Source organism: Camellia sinensis, chromosome 1, assembly GCF_055761805.1.
Source record: "Camellia sinensis isolate YWXY chromosome 1, ASM5576180v1, whole genome shotgun sequence".
NCBI lineage: Eukaryota > Viridiplantae > Streptophyta > Magnoliopsida > Ericales > Theaceae > Camellia > Camellia sinensis.
This window is the reverse complement of record NC_138961.1, coordinates 23,212,653-23,226,653: the sequence shown is the minus strand read 5'-3', so window position 1 is coordinate 23,226,653 and position 14,001 is coordinate 23,212,653.

Below are 14,001 nucleotides of genomic sequence, written 5' to 3'. Positions count from 1 at the left end.
AATGGTTTGATGGTGCTACCCGTAAGTAGGCTAAGACATGAATTTTGCCACCCTCAAGTGGGCTTAGAAAATGGGCTTAAAACTCATATTCAATGCGTTGTTTCCAATTTAAGTAACTCAACCTTCACCCACAGGCATTCAGGCAATTATATCACATAAGTACATAGCCACATGGCAAGCATGCTATCATGTTAATATTCACATACATACAAGATGCTAAAGCATAAACACTCACAGTGTACTCCGAGCCAAAACAAGAAACTAGTTAGTAATCATGCATGATCGTAGTTCATGTTAAAATGGCTAATGCATCACATACAGAATGTCACTAGAATAGGCTCGGCTAATCTATGGATGGCATGTGAAATGCACAGATAACATGTATTCAAGTTAGATTTGAGATAATATGCAATTAGTATGATGTGCCGAGCCCGGTGCATGCAATACAAATGAATGGATGCAAACATGCTATCATACTGTATGCTAATTGAAACATGCTCTAGACTAACCATTGAAAGCTAGTAAATAAAAGGGAAGAAAGACGTGGGGTTGGAAGACATGCACACACGCACGCACACTTATTACAATTGCCCTCGCTCGGAGGGTCCGAATAAATATTACAGTTCGAATCAATAATACTAAATTAATCATTACAGAATTTCTAATTAATTAACAAATTAAATGCAGAAAGAAGGTGCCCACAGCCCCGCCTCGGGATGCGTGAATGATGCATGCTTGACTCATCTCGCCCGAAAACTCGCTGCCATAGCATTGTTGCCTCTGTTTACACTGTCCTGCCCCTCTAAAAATTCTGAAAGTCTCCAGAACTGCTTTGAATCATTCCCTGAGTATTCTGGGATGCCACCGGCCAGAACAAAACGCCACCGGCCATTGGAATGGGATTATCGGCCAAATATTATTCTCTCGGCCAAACATGTTCTGCCGGTCGGCACCCAACACTGCCGGCCGGCCAATTCTTTCTGCTGAAACCTGCAGCTGACAGCAGTAGAGGGAAAACAGTGTATGGCATGGAATTTTCAAGCAAATGTGAGCATGGTCACATTCCCTATCATGCAATGGACTCAAGGGAGCATGGCCCTCGACCCTTGGGTCATCAATTGCACATTTCGATGCGTGATGGCCTAAGAGGCCAAGTTAGCAAATCAATGTCAATGCATGCAACAAACAAATGAAAGCTTCATGCCCTATCATGTAGGGATCAAGGGCGTCGGCGATCGAGGATTGAGGCGCGTTACGTCACTTTGAGTACGAACGCACCTCATCCCTCGTGCTTGGTTTGACACCCCAAACCAAGCAAAATGTAATGCATGTATGCAATATGGCTCGAGTATGCAAAATGACTCAAGCTAGCAAAGCATGTCAAATGTAAACACCAACCAAACATGCAAATATTCAATGTGCTAAGCATGCAATGCTACAATGCTACCTAGATAGACAACTAGGCAAAATGATAATCATGTAATAATGCATTAACTACAAGGATGCAACAATCATGCAATGTGATGATCATACTACAAGACACAAATGCATGGACGTACACTAGGATGGAGGAACCTCAGCCACACCCCAAAACAGTGGCCAAAGGTACTAAAATGATAGTGCCAACATGTAAGACAAGCATGCAAACCAATGGGCCTAAGACCAAGGCATAAAAGCCAACTTTCAAGCGCACTTAAAAGAAGACAAACATGGACATTAGACCAACAAAATAAGAGCTATGGCATGTTAGAATGAGCCCCAAAACCCACTTAGATGGCGTCCCAAATGTCTAAACATGGTGGCAAACACAATGACCAACTCTTGAGGCACAAAACTACAACACTTCAAAGCATTTAAAGAGAGCCAAATGCAAGTGTAAGACCACATTACATGGACTGAAATATGATCTCAAATGATGCCAAATTATGGGAATAAGCCAAGTAAAGCACGCTAGTGACCCACACACCCAAGGCTCTCAAGCCAAAATGCATGGTGTCTATATCAAACATGGAAAATATGATCAAATCAGCACCCAACAGACCTCTATCATGATAAATAATGACCAAAAGCTTCACAAAGCTAGATAGAAATATGCAAGCATGAGGGTTTAATGGCTAGGTGCATTTCTAGGCAAAATGGGGGAATACAAAGCAAGTGTATTAAGTATGGGAGAGGCCATTAATCCGACCAAAAATAGAGACATATTATGACCAAACAACACCTAAAAACCTCTGAAATGGAACCAAAAACAACCAAGCACATATCCTACCCTTATGAGGCCAAAGCATGCACAAATGAGACACAAAGGGGAGAGGGGTGTCCCTCCCCTATGCAAGACCTCAAACCCCCTTCTTCACCACTAGAAATCCATTGGATTTCAATGGTGAGAAGGTCAACACACAATAGTAACCAAAGCTTAGCAAAGAGAGCACCAAAAGGGCCAAACAAGGACTTAGAGGGGGAGGTCGACCCCCAACACCAAAATAACCTTAATGAAGTATCTTAAGCATACAAATATAAGACTTTTTTCAGTTATACACAAAGTCTAAAACAGTAAGCAAGATAGGTAAAGGACTAGTGCAAGATTGGGGAATATAAAGTAAAAGTGTTACCCTTGGAGAATCCTTGAAGAATAGCAAATGCAACCCTCTTCTTCTGATCGAAACCAGTCCAAAACCTCAAGAACAAACCCTCAATGCCTCCCAAAGTCGAAGTATGGTGTAATAGTGTTTGTTTTAGTGCAATACTATGAACTAAACACACTTTTAGGCTATAAAATACACACAAAATGAAGAGAGAGAGTGAGATATAGAGAGAGAGGATGATATATCAGATATATGTATGTATTAGGCCTGGATTTTCTGAACCAAAACAAAGGAGAGAGAAGGGGCTCTTACATAGACCAATGGGAAAGGTTAAGCTTCCAAGAGAAGCTATCCTAAAGGGTCAAGGCTTCTAAGGGAAGCTAAGCAAAGGGGCCAAGGCTTCCTTAGAAAGCTGGGACAGGTGTCCAAGCTTCTTGAGGAAGCTAAGACAAAGGTCCAAGCTTCCTCAAGAAGCTAGGCCAAAAAGGTACAAAAGGGGCCAAACAGCCACACTAGTGCGTGGACGGCCAGGTTTGTGCACTCCAGCTGGCACAACTGGCATGTGTTATGCCTGAAAAAGGAAAAAAAGTGATACCGGCCAGAAAATGAGTCCACCGACCAAATACAGTGTCGGTCGACCACTCATAGTGCCGACCGGCCAATGGACTATTTCACCAATGGCCAGTATCAAGAAGACATGGCCGGTGGCCTCAAACCACGGCCGGTGGGTCTCAAGGGGGGGCTAACAAGCCACTTCCTGTCTCAGAAACAAAAAACACAAGTGTTTGGTGCAAAACCAACCACAGAATAGTCGAGTTGAGAGATCCTGAAGCGAGGAGCGTAGCCGAGACCTCCGGGAATTCAAAATGAAACACGAACATGGATGATCACCGAGTGTTCAAACAGTGACGTCCAAGTCTTGAGGACGGTCAAAAATAGGGTGTCTACACTCGGCCACACTATGAAAGTGTACATTGACGATATGGTGGTCAAGTCCAAGGAAGAGCAGAATCATATAGCTGATCTAAAAGAGACATTCGGCATTCTACGTAAATATAGAATGAAGCTGAACACTTCTAAATGTGCATTTGGGATCGGCTCGGGCAAATTCTTGGGTGACGTTGTCAACCACCGAGGAATCGAAGCCAACCCAAGGCAAATCACAGCAATCTTAGAACTCGGCTCCCCTCGATCGATCAAGGAAGTACAGATGTTAATGGGGATGGCTGCCGCACTCAACAGGTTCATCAGTCGTTCCACGGACTGCTGCCAAAAATTCTTCCATATACTACGACAGGGCAAGGCTTTCGAATGGTCCGCCGAGTGCGAAACCGATTTCAACGGTCTGAAAACCTACCTCCGATCAGTTCCTCTCCTGACAACACCTTCGGCAGTGCGACCCGCTCATCTTGTATTTGGCAGTTTCCGACTGGACCGTTAGCACCGTACTGATAAAGGAAGAGCTGAGGGAGCAGCGGCCAGTGTATTATGTAAGCAAGACAATGGTCGACGCTGAAACACGCTACCTGCCGCTGGAAAAACTCATCCTGGCACTGGTCATGGCGGTAAGAAAACTGATGCATTACTTCCAGGGGCACAACATCGGGGTGCTAACAGATTACCCTATCCGATCAGTACTGCGTAGTGAGGAAGTATCAGGACGCGTTTCAAAGTAGGCTCTCGAACTTGGCCAGTATGACATTCAGTTTCTACCTAGAACCTCAATCAAGGGGCAGGTGCTTGCCGACTTTGTGGCTGAATTTACCGGGGGTCTTGCCGACTTCAAGTCTGATGAAATTTGACCTAAGCCGAACTGGAGAATTTATGTTGGGGAGATTTGGCAGCTGTACTGTGATGGGTCATCCAATCAACGGGGCAGTGGAGCCAGAGTAGTAATCATGGCTCCCGACGGCGCAGTAATTGAGTAGGCCGTCAAACTCAGCTTCGAAGCATAATAACAAAACCGAATACGAAACCCTTCTGACCGGTTTGCGGAATGCACATCTTCTTGGTGCTCGGCGTCTGCTTGTATTTTGCGATTCAAAACTGGTGATTAATCAGCTGAAGGGGGAGTATGTGGCAAGAAATGACCGTATGGTGGCTTACATGAAAACGGCTAACTTCTTGCTGGCAAAATTTGACTATCATAAATTGAATCAGATAACACGTGATCAGAACATGCATGCAGACGCCCTAGCCTGCCTAGCCTCCGCCATTAACACAAAGATCAAACGGACCATCGAGGTGGGTTTCATCCCGGAGCCAAGCATTGGTCCTTCGGAGGAAGTCCAAATCAATGTCATAGAATCTGGACCGAGTTAGATGGATCCCATTACCGCATTCCTATCTTCCGAACAGCTTCCAGAGGACAAAAAAAAAGCGCACAAGCTGCGAAACAAAGCCCTGCGTTACTACTTGGATCCGTAAGGAAAACTTTATAAAAAGTCCCTTTCTGGTCCATACCTAGAATGCGTGCATCCGGACAAAGTCGAAGAGCTTTTGATTGAAATACATAAAGGCAATTGTGACGCACATTTTTGGCGGGCGCTCTTTGGCCTATCGAGCTATAACACAGGGGTATTATTGGCCGACAATGAGATCCGATGCCGAATGTTATGTGAAAAAATGTGAGCAGTGCCAGAAGTTCTCCTCGTTAACCCATCTGCCTGTTGAAGAGTTAAGCTTTATCACCAGTCCCTGGCCGTTTTCCTAGTGGGGGCTTGATATCGTAGGACCATTGCCGAGGGCCCCAAGGAACAAGCGATACTTGATCGTCGCCATAGATTACTTCACGAAATGGGTCAAAGTGGAGGCATTAACGCACATTCGAGATGCCGATGTCAAGCGCTTTGTATGGAGAAATATCATAACACGATTCAACATTCTGAGAGCCCTCATCTCTGACAACGGCACCCAGTTTGATTGTGGTGTCTACCGAGAGTTGTACAGCAAGTATGGTATTCGGCCCTACTTTTTCTCGCCGGCTTACCCCCAAAGCAATGGTCAAGCCGAAGCCTCTAACAAATCCATCTTGGACGGCATCAAGAAGAGGCTGGAGAAAGCTAAAGGCAAATGGGTTGAAGAATCGCCGAGTGTGTTATGGGCTCATCGAACTACGCTGAGGCGATCCACTAAGGAAATGCCGTTTGCTCTATGCTTTGGAACCTAGACAATCATACCCCTGGAAATCGGCCTCCCAACCTTGAAATCGAAAGTTTTTGATATGGGCCAAAACAACATGATGCTTGCCTTGGATTTAGTTTTGATTGAAGAACGAAGAGACCGTGCCCTTGCATCCGTAGCGCTGTATCAACAGCAGCTTACTAAGTCGTATAATCAACGTGTTCAGCTGCGCGACTAACACCAGGAGAGTTGGTCCTGAAGAAAGTACTTCCCGCTGCCAAAAAAACGGCCGATGGAAAGTTAGGTCCTAACTGGGACGGCCCCTATCAGGTTGACTCGATCGCGGGAGTAGAGGCATATCGGCTAAAAGACATGTCTGGACGGAGTCTTCCACAGCCTTGGAATTCAACGCATTTGTGTAAATTCTATCATTGACCCGACTTGTGGGGCTTGATACTTGTACATATCTCACTTTTTCAATGCAAAGTTTCTCATTTCTTTATCGTGCAATTCAGTTTAAAAGCCTCCGGATTCGGAGCGCCCTTCGTGGATATCACGATTGGCCAAACAAAGACTCTGGATTCGGAGCCCCATCGACACAAGACGCCTTGGGCCAATAAAGCCTCCGAATTCGAAGCGCCCTTCGTAGATATCACGATTGGCCAAACAAAGACTCTGGATTCGGAGCCCCATCGGCGCATGACGCCTTTGAACCAAACAAAGACTCCGGATTCGGAGCCTCATCAGCACAAGATGCCTTGGGCTGATAAAGCCTCCGAAGTCGGAGCGCCCTTTGTGGATATCACGATTGGCCAAACAAAGACTCCGGATTCGGAGCCCCATCGGTGCAAGACCCCTTGGGCCGATAAAGCCTCTGGATTCAGAGCGCCCTTCGTGGATATCACGATTGGGCAAACAAAGACTCCAAATTTGGAGCCCCATCGACGCATGACGCCTTTGGGCCAAATAAAGACTTTGGATTCGAAGCCCCATCGGCGCAAGACATCTTGGGTCTATAAAGCCTCCGGATTCAGAGCGCCTTTCGTGGATATCACGATTGACCAAACAAAGACTCCGGATTCGAAGCACAATCAGCGCATGGCGCCTTTGGGCCAAACAAAGACTCTGAATTCGGAGCCCCATCGGTGCAAGACGCCTTGGGCCGATAAAGCCTCCGGATTCGGAGCGCCCTTCGTGGATATCACGATTGGCCAAACAAAGACTCCGGATTCGAAGCCCCATCGGCGTAGACGCCTTGGGCCGATAAAGCCTTCGGATTCGGAGCACCCTTCGTGCATATCACGATTGGCCAAACAAAGACTCCAGATTTCGAGCCCCATCAGTACAAGACGCCTTTGGGTCGACAAAGACTCCGGATTCGAAGCCCTATCGGCGCATGACGCCTTTGGGCCGATAAAGCCCTCGGATTCGAAGCGCCCTTCGTGGATATTATGATTGGCCAAACAGACTCCGCATTCGGAGCCCCATCGGCACAAGACACCTTGGGCCGATAAAGCCTCCGGATTCGGAGCGCCATCGACGCATGACGCTTTTGGGTCGATTAAAGTATGGCCTTTGTACAAGACCATACAAACAAAGGTCGAAAAATGCAAATATTCAAAATAAGGTTGTTCAAGCCGCATAAATATAATCTAAAACGTGCGAACATTCAGAATAAAATGTGTACTAATATAAATAACAAGTACGCAACGAATTGAAAACTAAGCGTTTTATTAAAATTAGCCAATAAATACATAATTTCGCTTTCAATCTACATAAGCATTGCAAGGTCTTCTTCTGTTCGACGGCTCCTTTATCATCACTCTTCTCAATTTCAAAAGCAGAGAAGGAAAAATCATTCTGTTGGTACAAAGGCAATGCAGAATCCAATCCTGCTGCCTGGAGAGCCTCAGCTTGATGAAGTACCTTGATCTAGCTGTGCTTAAATCCACAATTTTCACATCGGCAAACTTCTTCGGTGAGTTTCTCCTTGGTCTTCTGAATTCTGACCTTTCGGCCGTTATGGAAGCCTTTTTCATAGGCCGCGGCCCTCGCAGTCTCAATCGTGAACATGCTAGCCGTGTTCCGATCGGTGATCGCATCACTAATCAGCCTTTGAGTAACCCTCTCTTCCACAACTAGGTTGGGGTGGCCGGCTGAGTGAGACTCGGCAGACTTGATTTTCCTTAGCTCACGCTTGACCTTCTCGGTGTGAGCTTCTAACTTCCGAATGCGTTCATCTCTCTGTTCTATATCGCGGCGAGCGGCGCGGAGACGCATGTCGATTTCATAAGCGGTGTACAGTCCCCTCACTGCCCATGAACGCCTTCATGAAACACCTCAAAGTCCTGCTGTCTTACCATCGACTGTTGGACTTCGGGTGGAAAAATCTGTCGAGCGAACTCGACTACCACATTTGGATCTCGAACGATCGAATCCGCCTCTGTCATTGGTCTATTACCCACGAAGACCACAAAACTCAGTGGGCGAGGAGTCACGTTGGATTCCCTTCTAGGACGGGGTTAAGGAGACTTACGTTGTGGCCGCTTGTCCCTCCTGGGTGACCTACTTTGACGACGAAGAGATTGGTGTCTCTCCCGATCCCTCAAAATCCTACTGCCCGCGCGCGAAGGTTCACCACTTCGACTCATGTCTCCTCCCAGCTCAGCTAGCGTCTTCGCTTCTCCTCTGCTGTTGAAGAAAAGTTTATTTGACATTCGCACTTGTTTAATTTTCCTCTAAGAATTGGACTGAGTTGCTGTCAGAGCATATAAATAGGACCTTCGTTCATGAAGTACACGCCTATTTACTCCCTACGAAGGCAGCACCTCCGAGGCAATCTCATTAATATCGAAACCTCAATAGTCCAACGCCGATCGAGTCACATGCCCTAATCGCCCTATCAACCTCTGTTATTCGGCATTGTACGCTCATGAACCAGCTGGGGCAAGGGCAGATTCATCAATCTAGTCGGCTCGAATGTCCCAGCCGTTCCACGAATCGATTCATCAGAACAATATTCATAAGTTCATTTTATTCGGCGTTCTATGTTCATAAACCAACTGGGGCAAGGGCAGATTCATCAATCTAGTCGGCTTGAGTGCCCTAGTCGTTCCACGAATTGGTTCATCAGTACAATATTCACAAGTTCATTTTATTCGGCGTTCTACGTTCACGAACCAATTGGGGCAAGGGCAGATTCATCAATCTAGTCAGCTCGAGTGCCCCAATCGTTCCACGAATCGTTTCATCAGAACAATATTCTTAAGTTCATTTTATTCGGCGTTCTACGTTCATGAACCAACTGGGGCAAGGGCAGATTCATCAATCTAGTCGGCTTGAGTGCCCCAGTCGTTCCACGAATCGATTCATCAGTACAATATTCATAAGTACGTTTTATTCGGCGTTCTACGTTCATGAACCAGCTGGGGCAAGGGCAAAGGCTGACCTATCGGCACCTCATGAATTCATTTTATTTATGATTAAATCAAATTCATTAATTTAATCGGCTATTAAGTTTGCTGTCTCACGCAGTCGTCACATTTTGTTCTAAATACTGATTCTTTTAATTATGTACTCATACAACAAATAATACAAGCAATAACTTGAGAACATAGAAAATTTTCATTCATAAATTGAGTACAGCATAGTCATCATTTTATACATGAAAATTATCCCAAGAAAATAGTTGTCTACTAAGAAAACAAAACATGATTGCAAAAAGATACATTGAAAATAGCTAAAGTGATCCCCAAATCAATCATCGGCATCAGACTCAAGCGGCTCAACATCCACTTGCTCGTATGGAATCGACATGTCCAATGTCAGTCCAGCGGCAGCAAGGGCTTTGAGCCAGCCATGTTTGAATCCCCGATTCTCGAATTTGGGGACCTCTTCTACATAATTTTCAAGAACGGTACTCTTCCTAGCCTCAAATGCTTCGGACGCCTCGGAGTCGGCTTTCTTCTTCACCGCCTTCAACACTGCCAACTCGGCCTTCAACTTGGCAAGCGCCTCCTTGGCCAACTTGAGCGATTCCTCATTCGCGTTGGCCTTCTCCTCCGCTTCTGCTCTGAGTTGGTCGGCAGTTCGTGCCCTTTCCTTCTCTGCTTCGGCCCACGCACTTTCCATTGTCGCTCTCATCGCCTCAAACTCAACCCTACTCTGCTGACCCTCCACTTCTAACTGCAAACGGCCAATCCTTTCGACGACATCGTGCTGGCAGTGGCCTAATTCGGCGATCCTTCCAATTATCTGCAAAACAAGTTAGGATCGTCACATACCAAGAAATACCACTTGCAAACAAAATCAAAACAAGGAGTTGGAATGAAGTTACATACCAGGAGGGCCGACTGGGCAGCTAATGCTATCCCTACCAAATTTGGCTCCGCCCGAAAGGTTACCTTGTCAGCCGGCAACGAGACCGAGGCAGCCAAGCTCAAAGTAACAACGGGATCCTTCACGGCCGACGCTTCGGAGGAGAGCAGCGTGTTTTTTTATCTTGGGTTAACAACGAAAGGAACCACATCCCATTCCTCTAAGCGCAGCCATTTATCGATAGGGTTCTCCTCTTCAGAGCTAGCCTCGCCCTCGGCAGCAAGTTTCTCTCCCCGATCTAGAATCGGCCGTTCTTCTGGATTCAGAAGATCGGCCGCCTTCTCCACCTCGGCCACGTCAATGTGAGCCGTTTCTTCTATAATAGTAGGTACGACAGATTCAGTCGGGACAAGTCCGGAATGGATGGCCTTGGCTTTCTGTCAGGCGGCTATGCGTTCGGCGTTTCTCCTTCGTGCCATCTGCGTGAGATTTTCCTTAGTCATATCTTCAGAATAATCGCCAGGAAGGTCTCCCAAATTTGTAAAAATATCTCCAAAGGCGTCCCCTTGGTGCCACGACCTAAACCCACCCCTATAGGTTTAGCATCGTAACCGACCAGTAATCCTTAGATTACCGAAGGCCTTTGAATAGATAAGCATATAATAAGAGGCTAGTGGAATCAAATACATAAATATAGTTGTCCAATGAGCTGTGCTGAATTAAATGAAACAGAACATTTAAAACCTTATATACATAGTCAAAAGTCAATCATACATTATACCCACACACATTAAAGTATCTGAAGTACAGCCAACAGAATTACATTAAGTCATATATATACATAGAACCAATAAAACTTGAACATAGGACACTTCAGGAACCTCCACGTGAGGCACAATGGCTGGCTGACAACAGAACACAGATCCAGACAAAAAGTCTCCAGACTTGAACTCCAGAATGCTCACCTATACATATATATATATATATATATATATACAAACAGTGAGCTAAAGCCCAATGAATAACATTAAGGAAAAGGGGTTAGTGAACGAAATTGGAACATATCATAAGCAGAAAACAGATCATAGCATAATCATTCTCATGTCAGAACATAATAATGGTACATCCCATAGAACACATCACAAAACGTCTTTTGACTAGAGTAACCGGTTCCGGATACCGATTAAACACATATCACCACAATGAAGTGGCTAACGAGATCTCGTAAACTTGTATGTCATGGACCCGCATTTTCATGCCGTCCCCTATGACTTGGGACTATCTATGGATGCCTTAATAGATTTCAAACTTGGGATGTTCGTTCACGTAAAACAGATATCATATCAGAAATCATAGTTTATCACATTTCATTTGGAACATAATTCATATAAATGTATCTTTACGATAATGTTACTCACAGTGGTTCCAGTAAGCGGTTAATCAATCTTCAGACGTTGACCTACAAACACAAAGCGGCATAACACAAGCATGTCTTATCATTACATATTCAAGTGGCCATTAAGGCTTAGCTTTTATTACATTGATTCTTAACCTTTCTTATCACAATGCCTAACACACACACACTTGTAGTCTTGGAACTTAGCACATTCTTTTCTTAGTGTGTTTCTAATCCATAACCTCATTATCAAAGCTTAATTAAGGCTTAGAGATGCCTAAGATGCAATGAGGATGCCAAAACGTGCCTTGGAACAGTTAGGAAAATTTCTGAAAATAAGGTCCACGCTCGAGTGGACATGCAAACAAAGAGGCTTCGCTCAAGCGTGGACTTCCCCGCTCGAGCGGACTGCAAACTTATGAAAAAGTGATGGATACATGAAATTCACGCTCGACGGGTGCTCGACCCCCGCTCGAGCGTGTGACACAGACCCTCGCTTAAGCGTGCATTTCCCCGCTCGAGCGGACTGTAAAACGTATGAAAGTACTGGAAACACGCATTTCACGCTCGAGCGCCACTTTCCCCGCTCGAGCGTGAGTCCAAAATCTGGAAATTCCAAATTGAACCTTCAAGCTCAAAATCAACTTTAAATGTACCAAATTCGATCCTTTTGGGCTAATTTTCTGGAAAACACTTGTAAACTCTTAGTATGACATGTTTCAAAGATCAATTTGAGAAATCAAAGCCCAAAGGTAGTTTAATTGAACACAATTTTCAAATAAACTTCAAGAACATAAAGAACAATGCAAATTTAACACATGCATGGGTTCCTTGAAACTCCAATGTTCTAAAACAAGATCAAATGCAAAATTTAACTTCAAAACATGGTGAGTTCATGGACTATAACAAAAATGTGGACATGTATGCAAGAATTTCTATGAAAACAACCTCAAATTTCATGATATACACATGCAAATAAATCCCAAATCCTTCCTAAATTACTGTTAAGCATAATTAATCATGAATTAGCATTAATCGGAGGTCGGGGTCATTACACTTGGCCTGATGTAGATGGAGGATCGAAAAAGTTCAACCTGGCTTCCTCAAAGGCTGAGTTAATAGCTTCGTCAACTTGCATTGCCAACCGGTCCGGGTCATCAGTGATTGGTTCGGCCTCTTGTTCTTCCACGTGTTCAGAATCGGATGTTTCTAAACCAATCTATCTCAAGTTCTTGAAACTGGGGAAAATGAGGGCTGTGAGATGGCAGTCATCTCGCGCGATCGGAATGTTGTTCGACGCCGAGAATGTCATGTAAGTCGGCTCGTACCGAAGTAGAATGTGGGCCGCTCTCCCTTGTTTTTGAAGGTTTGGACGGCCGACGAACTGTAGCGCTGTTTTGATTTCTACAAGAACAACATCGTCGTCTGAAACCAACACTCTCTTCAAGTCACTGCCTGCACAAACAAAATGGTTAGATGTATGTAGTGCCGAATACGAATATAGATATGGAAATAACATAAATAAGTGATCTAATCGGCCACCTAGTTCGCCTTTTCTCCTCGGCATCGGGTCTAGGCGATCTTCGCCTTCGCCGAACTCCCAATTTCCACAAACAACGACCATCACGTCGTCGACACGCTTGCTAGAGCTGGCGAGCATAGTCACTAAGTGATGATCAGTATCCTCGGCTCTAAGAAAGTAATGCCCTAGCCGGCTAGTAGATTTGGCTAGGACGTAACAGTGCCGAATGGCGGGTATACCTAAATTGATCCTAAGACGACGATTTAGTTCTACGATCCCCATTATGATGCGAAAGAAATTCACGTTGAGCTGGGAAGGGATTAGACCCCAGTATCTAAGAACGGCCCTCAAAAGTGGGTGAAGAGAAAAGCGGACTCCGCCCTTAGGAATTGATAGGAGAGGGAAGACGATTGTGCTCTCATCTTCCCTTTCCATATTAGTGGTGTTGTCTGCCAAAAGTGACAGATGGACGTCATCGGGGATAGAGAAATGACGTCAAAAACTGGAGATTCGATCCGTCGAAAGGAGCTCCTTCAGATGTTTTGCCATTTTTTTGGCCAAACCCAAGGATTATGGAAAGTTAAAAGCAAATAAGGAAGCGAGATCAAAAATGAAAGAGGAGAAGACTTACAGGAGACGAAGGGAGAAACGAGAAACAAGGAGTTATAGAAGCCGTGAAGAGAAGGAGTTGCACTAGAGGGCGAGCAAGATATCTTTGAATATTCAGAACATACATTCGAAGAGACAATTTCAAATCATATTAAATGGAAGCAGTGTATGAAGGGGCGGGAAAGCGTTACAATGACCAAAAAGCGTGTGCGCGTTCTGACACGCATTGGAAAGAGGGTTAACCGCCGAATTTTTGACTTCCAAGGCTAGAAGCCAAACACGCCGACTAACTGATGCTAGTAGGGTGTTTAGAGAGCAATTGTGGGAGCCGAATTTCATCAGATTTGATAAGGACGAATGAACGTTTCCGGTCTGGAATGTAACCTATATTCGGCACATACCCTTGTCAATCGAAGAGCCGAATAAAATAACCAGTACCCCAGCCAGTA